This window comes from Narcine bancroftii, chromosome 8 (assembly GCF_036971445.1).
Source record: "Narcine bancroftii isolate sNarBan1 chromosome 8, sNarBan1.hap1, whole genome shotgun sequence".
Taxonomy (NCBI): Eukaryota; Metazoa; Chordata; class Chondrichthyes; order Torpediniformes; family Narcinidae; genus Narcine; species Narcine bancroftii.
Window position 1 is genome coordinate 141,620,490 of NC_091476.1, and position 23,405 is coordinate 141,643,894.

Here is a 23,405-nt window from a genome sequence, read left to right on the forward strand (position 1 = left end):
TTGATGGTTCTTGATTAGTCAGGGTGTCAAAGTGAAAATGCCGGGCAGTGGGGCTGAGTGGGAAAATGGATCAACTCATGATTAAATGGCAGGGCAGACTTGATGGGCTGAATAGCCCATTTATGCTCCTATGTCTTCAGATCTTATGGTCTTAAGATGCTATTAAGGAAGTAGAGCTCCATTTTGTGTCCCCAAGCAAGCAGTATGGTGGTTGAAAAGATGGGAAGGCTTGGTTCCAAATTTGTAAATTTTCAGAAAGTTGTAATTGTCAGAAACACGAAGCTACGAAATCTCCTTTTAGTGTTGTAGCTGAGGTATGGACAACCTTCTGGTTGGAGACAATACACTTGGTAATGTACATTCTAACCCAGCTGTCCAAGATGAATGTCATATTTGCATTAAATGCATCTCTTAAAAATTGTAATTCTCAGCCTTTGCACTCGTGTGTCAGCCACTGTGGTTTCAAGATCAGTGATCTGAGGAGAGATGACTGCTGGCTTACGATTCCTTAGCAGAGTATCCAGCTTGTGTATGTCCATCAGCTTGTGTATCTGGAATATTGACTGACGTGCCTTCCGATAAAGGTGCCGATGCACCTTCTTCACAGAAGGAATGGGTCTGACACTTGTGGAAGTGAAACCCAGCAAGATGTGGCTTCTTTAGACAAAGAGGTTGGAGGGACTCAGCAGGTCAGGAAGCATTGTGGACACCAACAGAGAGTGCAATACATTAAATGTAAAAACACAAAAGGTTCTGTTGTCCTGCTGAGTTCCTCCAGCACATTTGGGGCTTTGCACTTAACCCCCAGCATCCGCAGACTTTCTAGTTTTATAGAGAAATGGAGAGTCAATGTTTTGGCTTGTGATCCCCTTTTAGCACCGAGCAAAGTTGGTGATCGTAGTCTTAGCTTGGGAATCCGTGGACTGTTAGGTTGCTTGGAAATTCCCGGCTGGAGATCCTGGAATCCTGGCCACAAGTGTAGTGGCTCAGGCAGACACAATGAGTTAATTCTTTCAGCAAGTCACTTCATGGATCTGTTGCTAGTGTATAAACCTCTTTCATCTCAGCATCTTTGTTGGCAGATCTCTACAGTCAGCAAGTTTGTCAAACCCCTCCCTCCCACCCAATCTTGTAACTGTTCTGTCTCTCTGTGTATGAATATTTGAGAATGAATCCAGGGGTTAGACTTGTTATTCCAGTTTAACACTGGGAGGAATTTACAATATCCTTCATTGGAGGAGAAGCTGAGGAGATTCCAAGGATGTTGACAGCAGTGAGGTGGTTTCCTTTTATGTATAGATATTGGGAAGCGATTTAAATGAGGTGCCTAAATTTTTAGAATCCTGCTGAGACCAAATAGGACTCACCGAGGACCCCAGTAATTGATAGCAGAGATTTAATTGGAAGCGGGAAGGAGAAGGGAATTGAGGAAAAGTCTATTTTTCTCCACAGCTCCCTGTTAATAAGGCAGTGCAGGCGAAAACTTTATTGTCCTGTGCACCAAGCTACAGTTGGAAGATTTGTTTCGTGAGCAGTTCCGCTAGTCATTCCATGCAAAGTACTGCAAGTAAAGCATGCAATACAAAGGTACAGAGAGAGATCAGTTTGTACAGAGCAGAAGCAACATTATTCTTGTAGTGTGGGGCTCATTTAGAAGTCTGATAATGGTGGTAAAGAACCTGTCCTTGAATTGGGAGGTGTGTGATCTCACACTCAAGAATCTCCTTCCTAAAGGGTGGATGGAGAAGAGAGTGTGGCTTAAGTGGGATGAGTCTTTTAATACATTGGCTCTCTCTGCCCAAAGCAGCAGGGTGTGTGAATGGAGGAGAGGGTGTGTGTGTGACAGTTTAAGCTGTGTTCACAGTTCCCTGGAGTTTCTTGCAGTGTTGGCTTGAGCCATTCCCAAAACAAGCAGTGATGTGTCCTCACAGCTTAGTTGTGGTGGTGCACATATATTGAGAGATGCACATGGAATGAGTATCCCCATGTTAATGAGATCATCAGATACAGGAGCAGAATCAGGCCATTCAGCCCATTGAGTCTGCCCCGCCATTTAATCACGAGCTGATCCATTTTCCCATTCAGCCCCACTGCACGGCTTTCTCCCCATCACCTTTGACGCCCTGGCCAATATAGACCTATCAATCTCTGCCTTAAATACACCCAATGGTGTGGCCTCTCCAACCCGCCTGTGGCAATAAATTCCACAGATTCACCACCCTCTGGTGGAAGAAATTCCTCCACACTGTCCTGAATGAACTCCCTGTTATCCGAGGGCTGCAGTCCAGAAGCTGGGAGTGCGAGGAATCCAAGATCAATTTTTAACACATGGATGTGATGCACCTTTTCCCTGCTCTGGGTAACTCCCTGCCTTTATTGATAGGCTGATTGAACTGCTGCCACAGCGTTTGTAGTGGCCTCCAACTCAGAAAGTTGTTCCATAGTCCAACAAACAACCATGAATTTCCAACTACATTTCAAGATATGGCAATGATGTTTCACCTTTAATGTGGCAATTTTTTCTGAAGTAAATCATTTAACTGTTTTCTGAATCAAAGCCACATCTAGACATAGCTGGTCAGTTAGAACCATAGAAGTATAGAGCACTACAGCACAGAAACAGGTCCTTTGGCCTGGCTAGTGTATTATTCTGATGTGACCCATTGACTTGCACCCAGACCATAAATCCTCCATCCCCCTCCCAACCACATACCTAGCCAAATGTTTCTTAACCCAACTTGATTCACCACTTCAGCTGGCAGCTGAAATCACTCTCATCACTCTCTGTGTGAAGAAGTTCCTCCTCATGGAACTTGAGAATTGAGAATGTCAGGGCAAAGACGCAGCTTTGTCAGCATCTGGTCTTCACTAAAGGTGGCTCTGTGATAGAATCACTGGTTAACGGAATGATGGAGTGGTCTCAATGGCCTAATTCCCTTTAACTGTTTCATCTTTCACCCTTATCCCATGCCCCATATTTCTTGTCGCAAACTGCTAATATGGCCTTTAAGCCATAGGAGTGATCTACAAGAATATTACTGGAATTGGAGAACTTGAATTGGAAAGAGAGACTGGTCGGCTGGGGAATTTCTCCCTAGAGTGAGAGGGACTTCATTGAGGTCTTTTCCCTGGGAGAGGAGCATCTAAACCCAGAGGGAATAGTTTGAAAGTGAGATTGGAAAGATTATAAAGGGACCTAAAGAGCAGAGGATTTTCTCCCAGAGGATGGTGGGATTGTCGAATGAACTGCCAGAGGAAGTGGTAGAGGTGGGGACATTTGGACAGTACATGGATTAGAAATATTTTGAGGGACATGGGCCAAACCCAGACACGTGGGACAACTTGATCAGCATGGATGAGTTGGGCTGAAGGGCCTGTGTCTGTGCTGTGTAAGACTCTAACCCATTTGGTTGATTTTTTTACAAGAATTAATTCGCAGCAGTTCACTGTGAGAACCTTCAATATGACAATGTGCTGGCATTCATTGATGAGCAGCAGTAATCATCAAGGATCCACACCACCTAGCACACACTCTGTTCTCGTTGCTGCCATCAGGAAAGGGGTATAGGTGCCACAAGACTCACCCCACCAGGTTCAGGAACAGCTGGGTTCTTCACGTGCAAAGCATTAAACCATCGTCTTTTGTCTGAGACCAATTCTCACTCACTGATGTGGCATCTTAATTAGAAGGGTTTAATTTCTTTCATTCTCTCTCATTTGTAACACAAGTTGTATCAATGGTCTTATTTGTGATCTAATTTCACAAAGCACTCAGCACAGACAATCAGAGGCTTATTTGGATTACTAGATAGAATAAAATGCCTCAGATATATGCCTGCCTGCAAGGTATCTGTCTAACCAATGGCTTTAATACAAGATTAATTGAAATCCAGCCCTGCTGTGGTGTTCCTGAGGAGAAGGATGTTGGGTTTTGGGGTTGTCGGGGTAGACAGTAGTGTGTCAGTGGAATTACTTCCTTAAATTCAACAGCTCACAAAAGTTGTTCTTTGTGTCATGTTTGCTCTCTGATAGCAAGCAAACCACGCCAGTAACCAGTGATTCGTCCTCCTTCAGTGTGTCCCATATACCATATCACCATAAGATATAGGAGCAGAATTAGGCCATTGAGACCACTCCATCATTCCGTTAACCAGTGATTCTATCACAGAGCCACCTTTAGTGAAGACCAGATGCTGACAAAGCTGCGTCTTTGCCCTAACATTCTCAATCATTCTTATCACAATGTTGCATTCCTGTGGGATTTCAACATGAATGGGAAGCTGCTCTCTCTGGAACTCTGCACTCTGTACTGTGTATGGGATGTCTATCTGAACTGCTTGCATAACAAACTTTCCCACCTCACCTTGATACATGAGCCAATAAACGAACTCATTGGCGGGCAACTGGACTCCAGAACCGAGGTTATCCACACCTCGTTGGTCAGATTGCAGTGTTTAGAAGGAGCGTGGTGTGTCCACACTGCATGTTTCAACACCAAGACATCATCCACTGCCCAGTCTGTCCTTCAGTGACTGAGTGCCGCTTCCATCAGAGGGAACTGGTAACACTAGGCTTCGGTACTCCAATCCATTGCGCGTGTGGCAGCCGGCACTAATGCATGCGCGCAAGAAGAAACATGGCTGCCTACAGCTTATGGACCCTAGGATGGTGCATTTAACTTGTTAAGTGCCACTCCCCCCATCAAATTGTCCCCCCCCCCCCCCACACCGGTTATCTTAATGTCCCTTGCTAAGACTTGTTCTGGCGTCAACCCTGCAAGGGGGGCTCCCTAGTGGAGACCTCCCCCTTTACATTGGGGACCTGGGGTGGAGAGTGTTGCACCGAGCGGTGCCATATAACAGCTTCCTGAGTCGGTTCAAAGACACCCCAACCACCTGTCACTTCTGAGACCGGGAAGAGACGGTGTACCATAACTTTGTGGAGGTTGAAGCCCCTCTTCGCCGACTTGCTCCTCAAGTTCTGGCTGCACTTCAGCCCCACACTCCTAATCTATGGCTGCTCAGTGCAGAAGGAGGTCGGGCATTTGGAGGATGTCCTTGTGGGGTTCTGTTGGGTCTGGCGATACTGGCTACTCGCTGGCCAAGGAGGCGGGTGGTCGAGGGGATGTGGTGAGCTGATTGCCTGTCTCTCTTTCGGGGTTACATCTGGGCCTGTGCAGTGTTGAAGTGGAGCGTACAGTGTCCGAGGTGACAGTGGCCGAGTTCTTGGACCAGTGGGCCCCCCAGGAGATCCAGCGAGTGTGGATGATGATGAAAATCTTATTTTAATTTGATGTGAAATATTGGGTAATAGAGAGGTGGGCGTAATTACTGCTTCTCACAATTTTGTTGCCATATGTTAATAGTGATTTTTAGTTGTAGCTCTGAGTGTGTTTTGTGTCTTGTAATGTAGTTTTAAATAAAGTTTGTATGTTTAAAAAAAGTGTCAAACTATTGACTATTCACGGGGTTAACCTCGTGCTGAACAGAGACTTACGTGGCATGACTTACTTTACTTATCTCCAACATTTTGTTTCATTACCATTACCCGGGATGAAAACAGGCTCTCTGGCCTGACCCAGTAGTCTCCCTGAGCCAGTCCTATTTGCCTGTATTGTTCGGAACCTTTTCTGTTCGTGTACTTGTCTTTAAACATCATAAACATCCCCAAGTCTAGCACTTCTTCCTTCAGCGTGTGCCACATATCATATCACCATAAGATATAGGAGCAGAATTAGGCCATTGAGATCACTCCATCATTCCGTTAACCAGTGATTCTATCACAGAGCCACCCTCGGTGAAGACCAATAGCAGACAAAGCTGCATCATTGCCCCCCTTAGTCTGAAAAAAGGTACCCCTCATGTCCCTTTTAAATGTTTCTCCTTTCACCATGTCTGTTTGCTAACCCCCCCACCATTTTCAGACTCCCCTACCCTAGGTAAAAGACTGTACCATCCACCTTCTCTGTGCCCCTCATAATCATATAATGGGCCACTCCTGCCATCCAGGGATTAAAGCTGTAATGGCTGTTTCCATTCACTTGGTATTTATGCAGAGTGGGCTGAGCTGTGGCATTAAATGTGGAAATTTTTTCACCCTTCTGCATCCCTCCATCAGCCTGTGAAACCCCCAAACCGTCCGTTCTGTTTAAAGGTGAAGCCATTGCATTATGAAACCTACGTGGAAGATTTTGACAGGGCGAACTAGACTTTCTGCCTGGGGAGCTGGCCTCCTTCTGCCACCCTCTCAGCTGGAGGCGAGCCTTTTGTTTTCCTGGAACCTTAAATTAATTTCATTTAATTTAGTGATACGTCACATTAACAGGCCCTTCCAGCCCACAGACCCACACCACCTAAATACACCCATGTGTTCAATGAACTGACTAATCCTGTATGTCTTTGGAGGGTGGGAGGAAACCAGAACATCCAGAGGAAACCCGTGTGGTCACGGGGAGAGAACATACGAACTCGTTTCAGGCAGTGGTGGATTTGAACCCGGGTCGGTAGTACTGTGACAGCGACGTGCTAAATGTTACACCAACTGTGTCGCCCCGTAATTGGGAGCAAAATAATCATCTGGCTGACACGTGGCATTGGGAAATTATGACCTTGAATTTGCTGAGTTAATGCTGCTTGTTAATTATCTGCCATCATTCTGATGGACTTTGATTGGGACATGAAGTGAGTTGCAGTTAATTAAATGTTTGCATGCCCCTGAAATCTCAGCTTCAAGCGGCTCTTTGGTACACCCAGTCTCTTTCTCCAATTCCACTCCATGCTTAGCACAGTGTCAGAGTTATTTGGCAGCTGTTCCCAGCAGCTGGTGAGTGCTTCACTTGGCACCTGGAATGGTATGAATGCCATGCTTTGATTCAGCAATGGTGCATGCATGTTGCTCTCTTAACTTAAATAACGAATTGTCTTTGCGAGAGCAGGAACGCAGAGAGTGCCGTAGGCTCCCTGCTACTTCTGCCTCCAATGCTCATATATCCTCCCGACATGCTCCACTCCCCCAGCCAGCTGTCTGGAACAGCCATGCCCTCTGTTTCCCCTTACTTTGATGGTCATTCAGCGAGGAGCGGAAGGGGAAGAGGTTTCCTTGACCTACGCCACCAAGCTTCGCCATCACAGACACTGACTTCCCTTGTCTGCTTTGCTTCATTGAAATGCAGCCTGTAACAAGTCATGCATAGCCAGCATTCACTGGCCATGAGAAGATGCTGATGCCTTGCCACCTTGAACCTCAGCTTTCTGTCTGCTGAAGGACCTCCCAAGGTGTGGTTGGGAGGGAGCCCGAGGATCTAGTCCTAGCTATAACAAAGATCTGGTGATGTGTTTCAAAGTCAGCATTTTGTGTGACCTAGAGGGGAACCTGCTGGTGACAGTGATACCGTGTGACTGCTGAACTTGTTCATGAACAAACTATTTAAGAGCAGGACTTAGACTACTTGGCCCATACGTTGCACCATTTGAGAAGGTCACGGTGATCCTGTTCCATCCCCAAGTTAGTGACGGTGGCTCCAGGAGGTACAGAATCCTCGGTGAGTAACTGAATCCCTGAGGAACATTTTCACATGAAGAATCAAGGTTTTGGAATGTTCTTTCCCTGCACATACACCAATGATGGTCAGTCCTTCATGTATTGTCAAAGATTACAGCAAGTAAAATATAGCTGCAATTGGAAATCTGTTATAGATTCCTTTTCTAAAGTTGGGATTGGCTCAGCCTTTCAGGAGGAGTTTGACCTGCAGATAAGAAGCTGACTGGCAAATGTTGTAATCGCTAATTTAAAGGTGGGCCTCAGCAGGTCTGCCCTCCCACTCCTTGACCCTGACTGGCCAAGGGGATTGGAACTGTTGCTTGTCAAAGCCTCTAACTTTCTGCTCCAGATGTCGGTCCCTGAATGAAATGGAAATATGTTTGCACTGAATTTATTCTGTTTGATAATGTAAGCAGGACATCAAAATGAAGTGACTACAAAATGTAACAGTTCTCTCCAGTCGTACAGATCCTCTAGGTTTTTTCCAACAGCTATCAGGTTCATGAAACCTCCCCATGTAACATGAATAGTAGACTGTTCCCTGTCTTGGGTAAACTTATACCTCTCATTTTGTTCATTTTAGATTGGTCACAGTGTTTGAGCCACCGAAAGAAAATAGACACACACACCGAGAGCAGTTCAGTTTATACAAATGTTTATTACTAATTCAAAAGCTGATTTCACACTACAATATGCAAGCCCTTCCCAACTATACTTATCAACGCTTGGACTGGTCCCAACTGCCGAAGCGAGGCAATGACTGCACACTTGTAGTAGGTTGTCAGGGCGCTGGTAGCAGCTTCTCCACCTCCCCCGACCGGGACGTTGCTCGGACTCTGGCTGTTCTTCCTTCTTGACAAGGGGTGTTCCCACCCCTCAGAGAGTCTAAACTTCAGCAGCAGGACCACAGGCTTATATACCCCAAAAACAATTAATCATGCGCTTACTCCTTCTAATAATTGTCAGTCAAAATCAAAACTGAACATTATATTCTACAATTTAGAAGATTAATTATTATGGAACCAGGATGTTATGATTTCCTGATTTATCTCGTAGATACAAAGACTTATTAAAACTTCTCGAGCAAGACAGGTTGTGACCAATTCGTCAATTTCAGAGTGTTGCATTTGACAACTGCTTTCCCTGGGCCTCACAGTGGAATTCCATTTCAAAGTGTATCTTCAGATAAGTCCCCATGGCTGAGTTTAATTACATCTGCTAGTTCTGAAAGTAAGGTGACCTGCGTGTGGACCCAGTGTCGTCAGTTCCACATAAGCAAAAAGCATCTGGGTACATGGTTTTAATCCTCCATTACACTCCCACATCATTAAAGGGCTGTCTGCAGCATTGCAAGCTTATCTTTGAACCAGAAAAAAACATGGATGCTTATTTCTATCTCCTATACAGTATTTACTGTTTCTTGCAATTCAATGAGTTGACTCTTACAGTTTTTCTTTACAAGTACCGGTTTGGCTACAGGGAATATGAATGTTGGTGTAAATGTACTTGTGCGATCTTCACGCGAGCAAATATTGTGAGATATTATATAGTAAAGGGGCCTGAAGCTTAGTTAAGGAAAGAAGAATTCAGGGGGAAACCCTGAAGTTTGGCGCTAAGTCAGCTGGAGGCATGGATTCTGATACTGATGCGATTAAAATCAGGGAAAACAAAGCTCCCGTGGTGAGTGGAGCTGAGAGATCTCTCAAACCAGCCTTTTGAGGAGGCCAAATAATTGCTTGATATGTGCTTGACAGCATGATAAATAGTATTTCCCCTCAGGTTCTTATGTCCTTACATTGAGTTTTGAAGTGTATTGCAAGAGCTCCCTCTTTATTTTTAATTGATCAGCAATGTGCGAACAAATTGGAGAGCAGGTTGTAATGTGAGCTGCTTTTATTGAATTGATATTGAACTGATCCGTTGTAAGGGCTTGCACTCTACCCTTGCTGCTGAGCCAAACGTGGAGAAAGCATTGAGAAGGATCATGAATGGAGTGGAACGATGTTAGACAACTTTGGGTTTCCAGTGGATGACAGCATTTCAGGGCAAATTGACCTGACTACTGCCTATTTCCAACTCAGGTTGGTTAAGCTGGGTGACTGCTTAACTGTGTTTGAGGTATGAGTTGTGATTGTATTGGCCCTGTAGAAATGAGGAGGAGGTTATGCAGCTTTACCCGCCACCATATCACACCGTTAACAAAACTTTCCTTAAAACCATAGAGGTGAGTGCAACACTGATACAGAGCCAGCTATTGGGAGCTGGGTTTGAATCCCGTGCTGTCTGTAAGGAGCTTGTACATTCTCCCCATGTCTGAGTGGGTTTCCTTACACCATTCAATCATTCAATACGTATGGGGGTGGGGGAACGAGGGCAGAGGGTATAGGTTTATTGGGTGTATTTGGGCGGCACAGACTCATGGGCCGAAAGGGCCTGTTACTGTGCTGTATGTCTAAATTAAAAAATCTAAATTTTAAACATCCAGAAGACATGCTGCAAAACAGTCTCTGACCGAAAGGCCCCGTTTAGTTTTTGTCAGAGAACATTCTTACATTTGCTCTCTGAACTTCATCCAGCAACATTCTGCTGCAGCAGAGATGTGTCATTCCCAGAGAAAACATTCAAGTTTGGACATGAATAAAACATAACACCAATTAGGAAAGTGTATTATGCAGCTCTGACATTTATAATGGACACACATCAGCATGTCCATGAGAAATGAAATTAGCCCAGTTAAAGTGGCAGAGTCCCACTGTGTATTTGGCTGAAGACGATGGCTGTATTTTTAAAAGAAAATTCAAATGTAAACTTGTGTCATGGTAACACAGAACAGTACAGCATAGGAACAGGCCCTTCAGCCCATGATATGGGTCGCAACCATCTCACCAATCTAATAATCCTACCTGCCTGAACATTGACCTGTGTCCCTCCATTCCCAGCCTGTTCTGGTGCTTGTTGAAATGCCTCTTAAATCAGAATCAGAATTTATTTTCATGAACAAGTCACGAAATTCGGTGTTTTGTGGCAGCGTCATAGAGCAAACATTCATATTATGAATCATTTAAAAATATATTTTAAAATGTTTCCATATAAATAATTAATAAACTTTAAATAAAAGAATATTGATTAAGTTTAAAATTACAATGATTGCATGATGGTTTTTACCCCACCCTTGCCTGCCCCTTCCTCCCTCTTTATACCCCCCTCCTGCTAAAAACTATGCTAAAAAGATATAAATGCGATATATAATTTTATATATAAAGAGAACGATAATTTCCTGGATTGTAGGAAGGTTTGCACACTGAGACCCTACAGTATTTGTTTGGCCGTTTTAGGGAAGAAGATTAACACAGGTCTTAAGAGGCTGGAAGTACATTTTTACTTATTCACCCCTAAACTTTGCATATCCGGGCTCCAAATCTGCAAAAAGACAGGATATTGATTTCTTAAATTATATGTAATTTTCTCCAAAGGAATACAACTTTGAATTTCTGCATTCCATCTTTCCATATCTAAATGTGCATCTGATTTCCAAGTCACTGCAATATACTCCCTTGCCACCGCTAATGTTATTTTAATAATTTTCACTATACATTGATAATTTTACTAATGTCTTGTTCCTTCTATATTTCCCAATAAAAATAAGTGGATTTTGTGGAAATCCTGCATGTGTTATTTGCTCTAAAAGGTTTTCTAAATCCACCCAAAAAAGGCCTTACAGTAGAACATGACCAAATAAAATGTAAAGACGTTCCCATCTCTTCACCATATCTAAAACATTTATCTGATAAATCTAATTTTATTTTATTCAATTTTTGCAGTCCTAAATATAATTGATGTCAGCAATTATATTGAACTAATCTATACCTTTCATTTATAATGTTTGTTATACAATCTCAACAAAGATCTGACTGGCTTTTCTCATCAAATGCAATATTTAGGTCTGCCTCTCCTTTCTGTCTAGATTTATGAACTCCCTGTTTAATAGTGCCTGCTTGTAATAAAATGTACATTGAAATAAATTTATTAATATTATCTCTCCTGATAAGAATTTCCAACTCACTGCAAGCCACTAGGAACATTGTTGGAACTCATTTTTCTCGCAGGTTTCCTCCCAGTTGAAGATAGCAAAAAAAGTGTATTCCAGGTTACTCCATATTTATTCCTTAATTGTTGAAATGACATCAGTTGGCCTTGTTCATAACAATCTTCGATATTTTTGATGTCTTTATGAAACCAAATATTTAAAAATTGATTATCTTTAGTGAAAGGTGTAAGATTATTTTGAATCAAGGGTGTCTTGGGTGATATACTTCCTTTTGTTCCAATTTCATTATTTATCTTGTTCCAAATAGTAATTAAATGTTTCAACAATGGTGCTTTTTTCACACTAGTTATTAACTTTGAATCCCATGTATATATAAATTCCTCTGCTAATTCCTTTCCTATTTGATCCAACTGTATTTTAGCCCATGCCGGTTTTCCTAATCCCTCAAAAACAGAAGTAAGAAATCTAATCTGAGCCACTTGATATAGAGGAAAGAGGAAGCTGTAAACCTCCCAATTCATATTACCACATTAATCTTTCTATAGAAACTTGACACTTTACCCTTCCAAGAAATTTCTTTACATGTTTATTTAGTTCTTGAAAAAACTTCTGTGGAAATAATATTGCTAAGGTTTGAAAAGATATTGTATTCATGGAAAAATATTAATCTTATTACAATTAACCCTTCCTACTAATGTTATTGTCAAGGTCATCCATGAAACATCTTACAACAATAATAAAAAAAAATAGGGCATGAAAAATAAGGGAGTGTCTTTGGTTCGTCGATTATTCAGGAATCTGATGGCAGCGGGGAAGAAGCTGACCTTGTGCCATGGCAGTCTCTTCAATCTGAGGCGCCTGCAAGCTCACACCAAGACACAAGAGAAACTTGTCCGTGAACTACTCTTTGCAGACGATGCCGCTTTAGTTGCCCATTCAGAGCCAGCTCTTCAGCGCTTGACGTCCTGTTTTGCAGAAACTGCCAAAATGTTTGGCCTGGAAGTCAGCCTGAAGAAAACGGAGGTCCTCCATCAGCCAGCTCCCCACCATGACTACCAGCACCCCCACATCTCCATCGGGCACACAAAACTCAAAACAGTCAACCAGTTTACCTATCTAGGCTGCACCATTTCATCAGATGCAAGGATCGACAACGAGATAGACAACAGACTCGCCAAGGCAAATAGCGCCTTTGGAAGACTACACAAAAGAGTCTGGAAAAACATCCAACTGAAAAACCTCACAAAGATAAGCGTATACAGAGCCGTTGTCATACCCACACTCCTGTTCGGCTCTGAATCATGGGTACTCTACCAGCATCACCTACGGCTCCTAGAACGCTTCCACCAGCGTTGTCTCCGCTCCATCCTCAACATTCATTGGAGCGCCTTCATCCCTAACATCAAAGTACTCGAGATGGCAGAGGCCGACAGCATCGAGTCCACGCTGCTGAAGATCCAGCTGCGCTGGGTGGGTCACGTCGCTAGAATAGAGGACCATCGCCTTCCCAAGATCGTGTTATATGGCGAGCTCTCCACTGGCCACCGTGACAGAGGTGCACCAAAGAAGAGGTACAAGGACTGCCTAAAGAAATCTCTTGGTGCCTGCCACACTGACCACCGCCAGTGGGCTGATATCGCCTCAAACCGTACATCTTGGCGCCTCATAGTTCGGCAGGCAGCAACCTCCTTTGAAGAAGACCGCAGAGCCCACCTCACTGACAAAAGACAAAGGAGGAAAAACCCAACACCCAACCCCAATCAACCAATTTTCCCCTGCAACCGTGTCTGCCTGTCCCGCATCGGACTTGTCAGCCACAAACGAGCCTGCAGCTGACGTGGACATTTACCCCCTCCATAAATCTTCGTCCGCGAAGCCAAGCCAAAGAAAGAAGAAGTAGAGTGAAGAGGCCTGGGGAGTGGGGGTCATTGAGGATAGAGGCTGCTTTTTTTTAAGACACTGCCTCATATAGATGTCCTCGATGAAGTGGAGTCTGATGCCTGTGATGTCACAGGCTGATTTAAGAACCCACTTGAATTTTCCATGATCCTGAGATTTGGGACCTCCATACCAGACAGTGATGCAACCAGCCAGAATACTCTCCACAGTTCACCTGTAGAAATTTTCAAGAGTCTTTGGTGACATACTGAATCTCCTCAAGCACCTCTCAAAGAACAGCTGCTGGCTGGCCTTGCTGCTTTCACCACCTCTCCTGGAAGTGTGTTCCTGGCACCTCTTGTGTGTAAAAAAAATCTTGCCCCACAGTCTCCTTTAAAATTTCCTTCTTTCAACTTGACCCTATGCCCTCTAGTATTTGTTCTGTCCACCTGGGGAAAAAAGAGGCTGAGGGAAGTCCTGATAGAACTTTATAGAATTATGAGGGATTTATTGGGTAGACAGTCAGAATCTTTTTCCTGTGGTAAAAATGTCACATAGCATTAGGTGGGGGCGGAGGGGGGGGGGGTTGTTTATGGGAGATGTATGGGGTGATTTTTTTATACAGGGAATGGTGGGTGCCTGGAATGGGCTATCAGGAATAGTGTTGGAAATAGATACAATAGTGATGTTAAAGAAAATTCAAGACAGACACTTGAATATGCAGGGAATCGAGGGATATGCATCATTTGCAGGAAGTGGTGTTTGAGTTTATTCTGGGCCCCATTTTCAGCATATACTCTGTGAGCTGAAGAATCTGTCACTGTTCTTTTGTTCCTCTATGCTCCATGTTCTATGTTCTTTTTACTGTCAGCAAAAACTTTTGATAGGTGGTCCATTAATTATTTAAGACAAAAATTGACAGGTTCTTGATAATCCAGGGCATCAGATGTTATGGGGAGAAAGCCGGGCAGTGAGACAGAATGGGAAAATGGATCAGCTCATATTAAATGGTGGGGCAGACTCGATGGGCTGAATAGACCAATTATGCTCCTATTTTTATGATCTTATGGTTTATTAATGCCTCTCATAATTTTCCATCAGCTCTCCTCTCTTCTGTCACTCTTGAAAAAAAAATACAAGTTTGTCCAACTTCTCCATATACGTAATACTCTCCAATCCAGACTACATCCTGATAAACCTCATCTGCACCTTCTCCACAGCTGCCACATCCTTCCTGTAATGTCGTGACGAGAGCTGCACACAATACTCCAGGTGTGGCCTATATCACCCATCCAGTGTTGCTCTGGAATATTGTTTGTTTCATTATTCACAGACTCTGACAAGACTAGTGATCAGTGTTCTTCTCTAACTGTGTGTTTTGCTGGACTATTTCAGAGGGTAGTTGAGTCAATCGTATGGTTGAGTCTGGGAACACAGACCTGGTCAGGTGAGGCCAGCGGATGAGCTTTTCTTTAACAATTTAGCCAATTATTTTATTACTATTTTAATTCCATATTCATGCAGCTTGAATTCCCCAGAGTGTGTGGTGGGATTCAAAGTGCTGTCCCAGTATGTCTGTCCAAACCTTTGGGTACTAATGCACTCTCCACCCTACTGTATGAATTGCCTTCATAAAGATGCTCGCAGAGTCACAAAATTTATATTTATAATTTCCTTTTCTGTTTCATGGTATATTATGGCAATTTAATGTCGATGATTGTCGTTGATGTATCTTATGTACCTGTGTGGCTGCCGCAAGCAAGAATTTTGGTGCATCTGTACATTGTAGAACCATAGAGCCACAGAACATTACAACACAGAAAACAGGCCCCTCTAGTCTGTGCCAAACTATTATTCTGTCCAGTCTCACTGACCTGCACCCAGTCCATAGCTCTCCATACCCCTCCAATCCAAGTAATTAAAAAAAATTAGACATACATTTTGGCCCATGAATCCATGCCACCCAATTTATACCCAATTAATCAACATCCCTGGAACAATTTGAATGGTGGAAGGAAACCGGAGCCTCCAGGGAAAACCCATGCAGACATGGGAGAACATACAAATTCTTTACAGACAGCGCAGGATTCAAACCACGGTCTTGATAGCTGGTGCTGTAACGGCGTTGCGCTAACTGCTACACTAACCGTGCCACCCAAATTTTGTATCTGTCCAAATGTTTCTTAAATGTGAAAATCAAGCCTGCATTAACCACTTCAGCTATAAGCTCGTTCCATATCCTCACCACTCTGTGTGAAGAAGTTCCCACCAAAACATTTCCCCTTTCATCCTTAAACCATGTTCTCTGGTTTGTATCTCACCTACCCTCACTGGAAAAAAAAAGCCTGTCTACCTTTACTCTGTCTATACCCCTCATAACTTTGTATGCCTCCATCAAATCTCTCTCATTCTTCTGCACTCCAGGGAATAAAGTCCTAACCTGTTTAACTTACAGATATAACAATAAACTCTTATTACTCAGGCATGTGCCAGTCCATCCTGTACATCCTCAGCAGTGAAGCAACCGAGAGTAGATCTGTGGGCAGAAACTTGCAGTGAGACAATGTCCTTCAGGTGTTCTTTCATGCTTGCACTATTTTGTGCCACATCTAGCCTGAGCACAGGGTCAGGGCTGACATACTAGTGCTGTTGAATGGTGCCCTGAGCATGGGAATCAGGGCTGACATACTAGTGCCATAATTTGAATGAAATATTAAACCAAGCCTCTTTAACCCTTAGCTTATCTGAAAAGATCACTGTGTCACTGCTTTCAAGTAGAGCCAAAGTGCTGACCATTATTTGTCCTATTTCTGTTTGTAGGAGCTTTTCTGTGCACAGATTGGATACCAAGTCTCCTACAGTGCAACAATATCCTTAATACATTTTTAATATTTCAGGGAATGTTTAATAGAAACACATCTTTCTCTTCATTTCACTCCCAACCTTTTTGATGAGGATATCTTTAGGCGGTGTTATTCTTGATTTGACAAATGACCTTTTCTCATGTGCTGTATATTTTGACAGCTACGGTCACAGCTACAGTCACTGAAGGAGGGTAACCATGGGAGCAGAGAGTGGGCAAACCTCAGTTCTGTTCAAAGGTTTGGCCATCACTACCTGTCAGTTTAAGTCCTGCCTAGATTTAAACAAAATAAAACATGCTTTATTTAAAATGCATGATCAACGATGGACATTTGTCAAATAACCATTGTAAAAGATTGAGAGATGGTATGCGGATGCACTCAATTGGAGAAACTCAAGCTGGTGGGGGTGGCGAGGAGGGGTTAAAACTGCAGACATACTTCATCATGTGACAAATAAAAAAACAACGGGATCAGTGTTGGGATGAGGAAAATGTGGGCATGATGGGTCGACATGCTTATGGGGTCCAAACGGATTCAGGTCCAAGCGTTCATGAAAGATCTTAATTTAGTAGATATTTGGAGACGTCTTAATCCGACATAGAAAGATTTTTCCTTTTATTCATCTAGACATGAATCGTTTTCAAGGATTGATTTCTTTTTAGTATCAGCACATTTACAAGGGAAAATACAACGGGGAATATAAAAGTAGGGTGATTTCAGATCATTCTCTGTTATATTTTACATGTGAAATTTCTGAGACAATTCAAATAGCTTATCGTTGGAGATTTAATACAATATTGTTAAAAATATGGAATTTATTGATTTTTTGAAAGAAAATTCTATTTCTGTTCAAAGTAAGTTTGTATTATGGGATGCTATGAAAGCCTATTTGAGAGGACAAATAATTAGTTATACTTCTAAAATAAAAAAAGAATCAATTAAATCAGAGTCTTGAATTAGAGAAACAGATCGATGAGTTAGAAAAGGAATTTCAGAAAGATGCTGCAGAAGATCAGAAAATAGAATTATCTCGGCTGAAATTGTAATATAATACTTTGCAATCTTATCAATTTGAATGTGTGATTAATAGGACTAAACAATAGTATTACGAATGGGGAGAGAAAGAACATAAGGTAATGGCGTGGCAATTAAAGAAAGAACAGATATCGAGGACTATTAATGCTGTTAGACGGAACTCTCTTATTACTTATAAGCCTCATGAGATTAATGACTTTTATTCATTTTATAAAAAGTTAAATACATCTGAAGGAAAACAGGAAACTGGATCGATTGATTTTTTTTATCACAGTTGAATTTACCGATATTAGAGGATGGAGATGTACAGGTGTTAGAAGAACCATTTACTGATTTGGAAATTAAAATGGCTATGCTGGAAATGCCGAACGGTAAATCGCCTGGTGATGATGGATTTTTGGTTGAATTTTATAAAATTTTTTATAATGATTTATCTACAGTGTTTGGGGATGTATTATGTCAAATTGGAGAACATTATGAATTACCAGAGTCTTGTTCTAGTGCTTTAATTACAGTAATTCCTAAAAAAGATAGAGATCCTTTGAAGGTATCTTCATATAGACCAATTTCATTGTTAAATGTAGATTATAAAATAATAGCTAAAATTTTAGCGAATAGATTGGCTAAATTTTTACCAAAGTTGATTCATATTGATCAAACAGGTTTTACAAAGAATAGATATGCTTCAGATAACATTTTGCACGTGATTAGTTTGACTAATAGATTTCAACAATCTTTAGATCATCCGATGGTGATATCCTTAGATGCAGAAAAAGCATTTGATAGCGTTGAATGGAATTTTTTGTTTAAAGTTTTGGAGAAATTTAAGTTTGGTCCTTCTTTTATTGGTTGTATTAGGGCTCTATATAGTAAACCGGTAGCTAGAGTATTGACGAATGGTTTGATTTCGGAATCTTTTAAGTTAACTCGATCAACTCGTCAAGGTTGTTCTTTATCACCAGCTTTGTTTACGTTAGTGATTGAACCTTTAGCACAGTTGATAAGACAAAATACACAGACACAAGGTATGAAAGTTTTAGATGAGGAGTGTAAAATTAATTTATTTGCTGATGATGTATTGGTGCATTTAATAAACCCAGCTTAGTCACTTTTGCATTTGAAGGAATGTTTAGTACAGTTTATAAGAATATTATTAATTTGAAGTGGACTGATTGAATTAAATGTCTGGGTATAATTTTGAATGTTAATTATCAATCTTTATATAAATTAAATTATGCTCCGTTAATGAAAAAAGTTAAAACTGATTTGATTAAATGGAAAGATTTACCTATTAATTTAATGGGAAGGATAAATACAATTAAGATGAATACCTTTCCATGTATACAATATTTGTTTCAATCTATTCTGTATTTACTTGATAAAATTTTTTGAGATTTAAATAAAATGGTTAGGGAGTTTTTATGGAGGGGTAAATTTTCAAGAGTAGCTTTGAATAAATTAACTTGGAAATATGAGTTAGGGGGACCACGTTTACCACATTTTCAAAATTATTATGAGGCAGCCCAATTTAAATGTATTAGTTCATTGATGGATTTGGTACGGCCTCCTAGTTGGGCTAAAATTAAGATGGCAAGTATTTCTGAATTTGAAATACATCAATTTTTGTTTAGGTGGAATATAAATTTTTGTTACAACAATATCATGTGCCAATACTAGAACATTTAATGAAGTTATGGATAAAGAAAAATAAAATGATAGGCTCGAGGGGTAAATTATTAGCTTTGACTCTGTTGTATAATAATCAACATTTCTTTTTCAAAACATAATCAAAGTTTATTGCATTGGAGATTTAAAGGTGTGAAACATTTGGGAGATTGTTTGAGACTTTTCTTATGAAGATACCAGAGAAGGGTTATATTTCATTTCATTTATGTATCAAATACTACAGGATGGTATGGATAAAAGGGTTGGGATAGATCTAAAATTAAATGGGAAGCGGATATTGGTTTTATTTTTTCTGAAGATGATTGGTTAGATATATTTTATGATAGTGTAACTAGATTGATAAATGGACGTTATGCAATGATTAATTACAATTTTTTACATCAATTATATTTGACACCTGAAAAATGAAAAAATATGGATTAATGAATCAGATTTGTGTTTTAGATGTGGTGATATGGTTGGAACTTTTTTTCATGCTGTTGGTTATGTATACATATACAATATTTTTGGAAGAAAATTAATTCTTTTTAGAATATCTGTATAAGATTAAAATAGTTTTAGATCCAACAGTATTTTTATTGGGTTGTTTGCAACCTCTGAAAGGCTTGGGATTAGATAAGTTCCAACTTGCTTTTGTATATTTAGCTTTATCCATAGCGAAAAAATGTATTGCTAGTACTTGGAAAGATACAAATATGATTGATATTAATAGATGGCATAATGAGATGAAATATTGTTTATAATGGAAAAAATTACATATGTTTCGCATGATCACTATAATTTTTTTATTAATAAGTGGCTGTTATACTCAGAATATTTACATTTCAATTTATATTGATTAGATTTTAATATATATTATTCTTTTTTTTATGACTCTCCTAGGAGAGTTGGCTGAAGGGGGGGGTTCTTCTTTTCTTTATATATACACATATAAATGTTCAAGTTTAATTGCTCTATATATCATATATTGTTTGTTTTTTGAACGAATAAATAAAGTTTAAAAAAAATGGCCAATTTCTGTGTTTAATATAAAACAGAGGGTGACAAAGTGAGTGGAGCCGCTTACTTTGATGACCCCGGTTCAATCCTGATCTTGGGTGCGTACTGTATGGAGTTTCTTCGTACTCCCTGTGGGTTTCCCCAGCATGCTCTGGTTTATTTCAATGTCCCAAAGACATGTCATGTAGTTGGATAATTGGCTGCAGTATGTGGATGAGTGATAGGTTCGAGGTGGGAAGAATAGAATGGAATTAGTGTAGAATCAGTGTGACTGTGCATCTGATGGCTGGTTAGACTCAATGGGTATACATTTTTAGATTTATACATTCAGCACGGTAACAGGCCCTTCCAGCCCATGAGCCTGTGCTGCCCCAATTGCACTTGATGAACCTACAAACTAGAGCACCTGGAGGAAACCCATGTGGACACAGGAAGAAAGTACAAACTCCTTACAGACAGCACTGCATACAAACCCAGATCACTGGTGCTGTAACAGCAGCTAATCGTGCTGCTTGTTGAAGGGCCTATTTCCACACTGCATCTCGGGGGCTACATGAAAGGTGCCTATGATCCCACACCACATCTCTGAGGGTGGAGAAACTTTTCCTGAGTTTCATTGGTCCATGATCTGGCTTGGTTTCAGCTCTGGGCCCATGATCTCTCACACAACCAATCTTCAAAGAGATGTCCAAGCACAGTTTTAACATGACGACGGTTTCTGTGTTCACTATCCTTCCAGGCCCATTTTTCCTTCACCTCCCACTTTACCACTCCCACTCTACTTCTGGCCTTAGACTACCAAGCCCAGAATGTATTGCCCACCCCTCCCTCATCACCTTTGAACTGTCTGATTTGCTGGCTACATTTACTGACAGTGACCCACAATGGTGAACAAGTAGGGTTTGTCCGATTATTCAGTCATTTCATGATCATTGGGATTTCTATTTCTTTGGGATTTAGATCATTGTTTGAAGATCACACTTTAATTATTGTGTGCCCCTCTGGTGTGGAGGCTTTGGAAAGGGTACAGAAGAGTTTTAACTAAAACACGAAAGTCAGCAGACAAGCTCGAAACGTTGGTTAAGTATCTTTATCTTTGCTCTATAAAGGACACTGTTGGACTTGCTGAGTTTCTCCAGCAGGAGGTTTAGCAAGACCTTGTCTGGATGAAAGAGTCTGTGTTGGGGGAGAGATTGGACAAAAGTGGATTATTTTTTCTGGAGCATTGGAGTCAAAGGTATGTCCTGAGGGATTGATTGGGTTAACAGTCAGAATCCTTTTCCCAGGGTAAAAATTTCACCTATCAGAGGTGGGGATGGGGGGAGGGGGTGGAGTTTATGAGCTGTATGGGGCAGGTCTTTATACAGAGAGTGGTAGGTGCCTGGAATGGACTGCCAGAAATAGTGCCGGAAGCAGATATGATTGTTGGGTTAAAGAGAATTCGAGACAGAGACATGAATATGCAGGGAATAGAGGGATACACATCATGTGCTAGAAGTGGTGTTTTGAATTTAATTTGGGCTCCATTTTCAGGACAAACTCTGTCACTGTTCTGTTGTTCCTCTATGCTCCATGTTCTATGTTCTTTTAACTGCCAGCCAAAACTTTGATAGGTGTTCCATTGACAGGCTTTTGTGCTCCCACTTCCCTGGAATTAACCCATTGATGTTAAGCACCAGTAGCCCTGTGGCAAGCCCATAGCAAGAGGAGGAAGGGGTGACTATCTGCTTTGCATCTCTGTCCATGCAATAGTAAGAAGTCAGGTTCAGCAACAATGGATGGTGAACAAAGTAAAATGTAAACGAGAATGGCAGAAAAATATTTCTTGATGAAATGTTCCGGCCCGAAACTTGGACCATTCTTTTGCTGCTCAATCCATTGAGTTCCTCCAGCTGATTGTATTTAGCTCCCAGGTTCCAGCCTCTGTATATTCTCGAGTGACTTTTGGATTTCTGTCGCTCCTTTCACATCCCATTCAGGAAAGGCACTTCTAGCGCAGGGAATGTGCATTTGCAGGGAGAAGTTTCCAACTGTCAGTGTCATCCTACAGGAAGAACTTCTGAAACAACATTGGTGTTGCTAACTTTATCACAACTTTACACGTGATCAACATTTCACAATGCTGGCGACTTTCAGTTCTGTTCCTGGCACTCCAACCAGATGCTTAAGAATTGCTGTAGTAGTTTTTGTGAAGGAGGAAAGAGGAAAAAAAAGATATAACCAACACGTAAGTAACTGCAGAGGATAGTTTCATCTTCTGTTCTACTTCCTATTTTGAACCTTGTTACAAAGCTTTCACAAAACTTATCTTGCAATGAAAACGCTCCAGAGAGTTAAACTTGACTCCTTGAGAATTTCTTTTTATTTATTTTAATGGTATGAGAATAGGTCAGGAGTATGTTGAAGGTTTGAAAAAAAAGAAAGCAGATTTATAGTAAAAATCCTTGGTATCCCGCATCTATGGCAATTGGTAGATGCCAGATAAGTGAATTTTTTCAGTTGCTTGAAATTATGAGTTGCTTGATTGGTGAACTAACAGTGAGCAATGCCAATTTTAAACTTGCAGATTTTTAAAATTTTTGTACTATTTATTTTCTGCGATTTTTATTTACTTTTATTTTTTTGTTTTTGCTGATTCCTTGAATTCTGGATACCAAGGGATTTTACTGTATATAAAATATAGCCCAATTGGATCAAGGAAGAGGGTGAGTCATTGTTCTCAAGAGGCTGACGTTGAAGCTATAAGGGATCTTTTCTCACTAGAGCGATGAGCATTTCACATTGCTACAATGAGGAACTTGTATTCATTTATTTACTTTTAGAGATAAAGCACGTTACAGGCCCTTCTGATCCATGAGTCTGTGCCAGCCAAGAACACTAATTAACTTACCAACCTCATTTAACCATTTTAATTCTGTGCCACACTCCTACGCCGTAAATTGGAGGAGCAACACCTCATAATCTACCTGGGGGGTCTCCAAGTGGATGCCATTTGACATAGATTTCTTTGGTTTCTGCTAGCCCCCTCCCCGTTCTCCCTCTCTTCCCCATCCCTCTGTCTCCTTTCCATCAACTCTCCATCCACTTCTCTCTCTGTTCACAGAGCCACCTCCCGCCTTTGTTTGTTGGTGTGCCCTCCCTCCCTCCTTTATCCACCTCTTACCTCCTGCCTGTGGGACCGTGCACCTCCCCCAAACCACCTCCCACCATTTAGTTCAGGCACCTGCCTACATTTTGCTCATACCTTGATGGGGCTCAAACCCAAAGCATGAGTTCTTTATCTATATCTTTGCTATATAAAGTTCACTATTTGACCTGCTGAGCTTATCCATTGTGTTTTTACTTCAATCGTGGTG

At 41.3% G+C, this 23,405-nt stretch overlaps 1 protein-coding gene across 6 annotated transcripts in view; it reads left to right on the forward strand.

Annotated features, from left to right (window-relative positions):
* LOC138741282 (proto-oncogene tyrosine-protein kinase Yrk-like) overlaps window positions 1–23,405 on the forward strand; it is a 215,016-nt gene that overhangs the window by 105,921 nt on the left and 85,690 nt on the right. Inside the window, exon 1 of one of the 6 annotated variants that reach the window (XM_069895100.1) lies at window positions 22,179–22,276. The exons of the other annotated variants lie outside the window; for them this stretch is intronic. The gene's annotated coding sequence lies outside the window, so the exon portion shown is untranslated. Of the gene's footprint in view, window positions 1–22,178; window positions 22,277–23,405 lie in introns of those variants that run through there. 6 annotated transcript variants of the gene reach the window in all.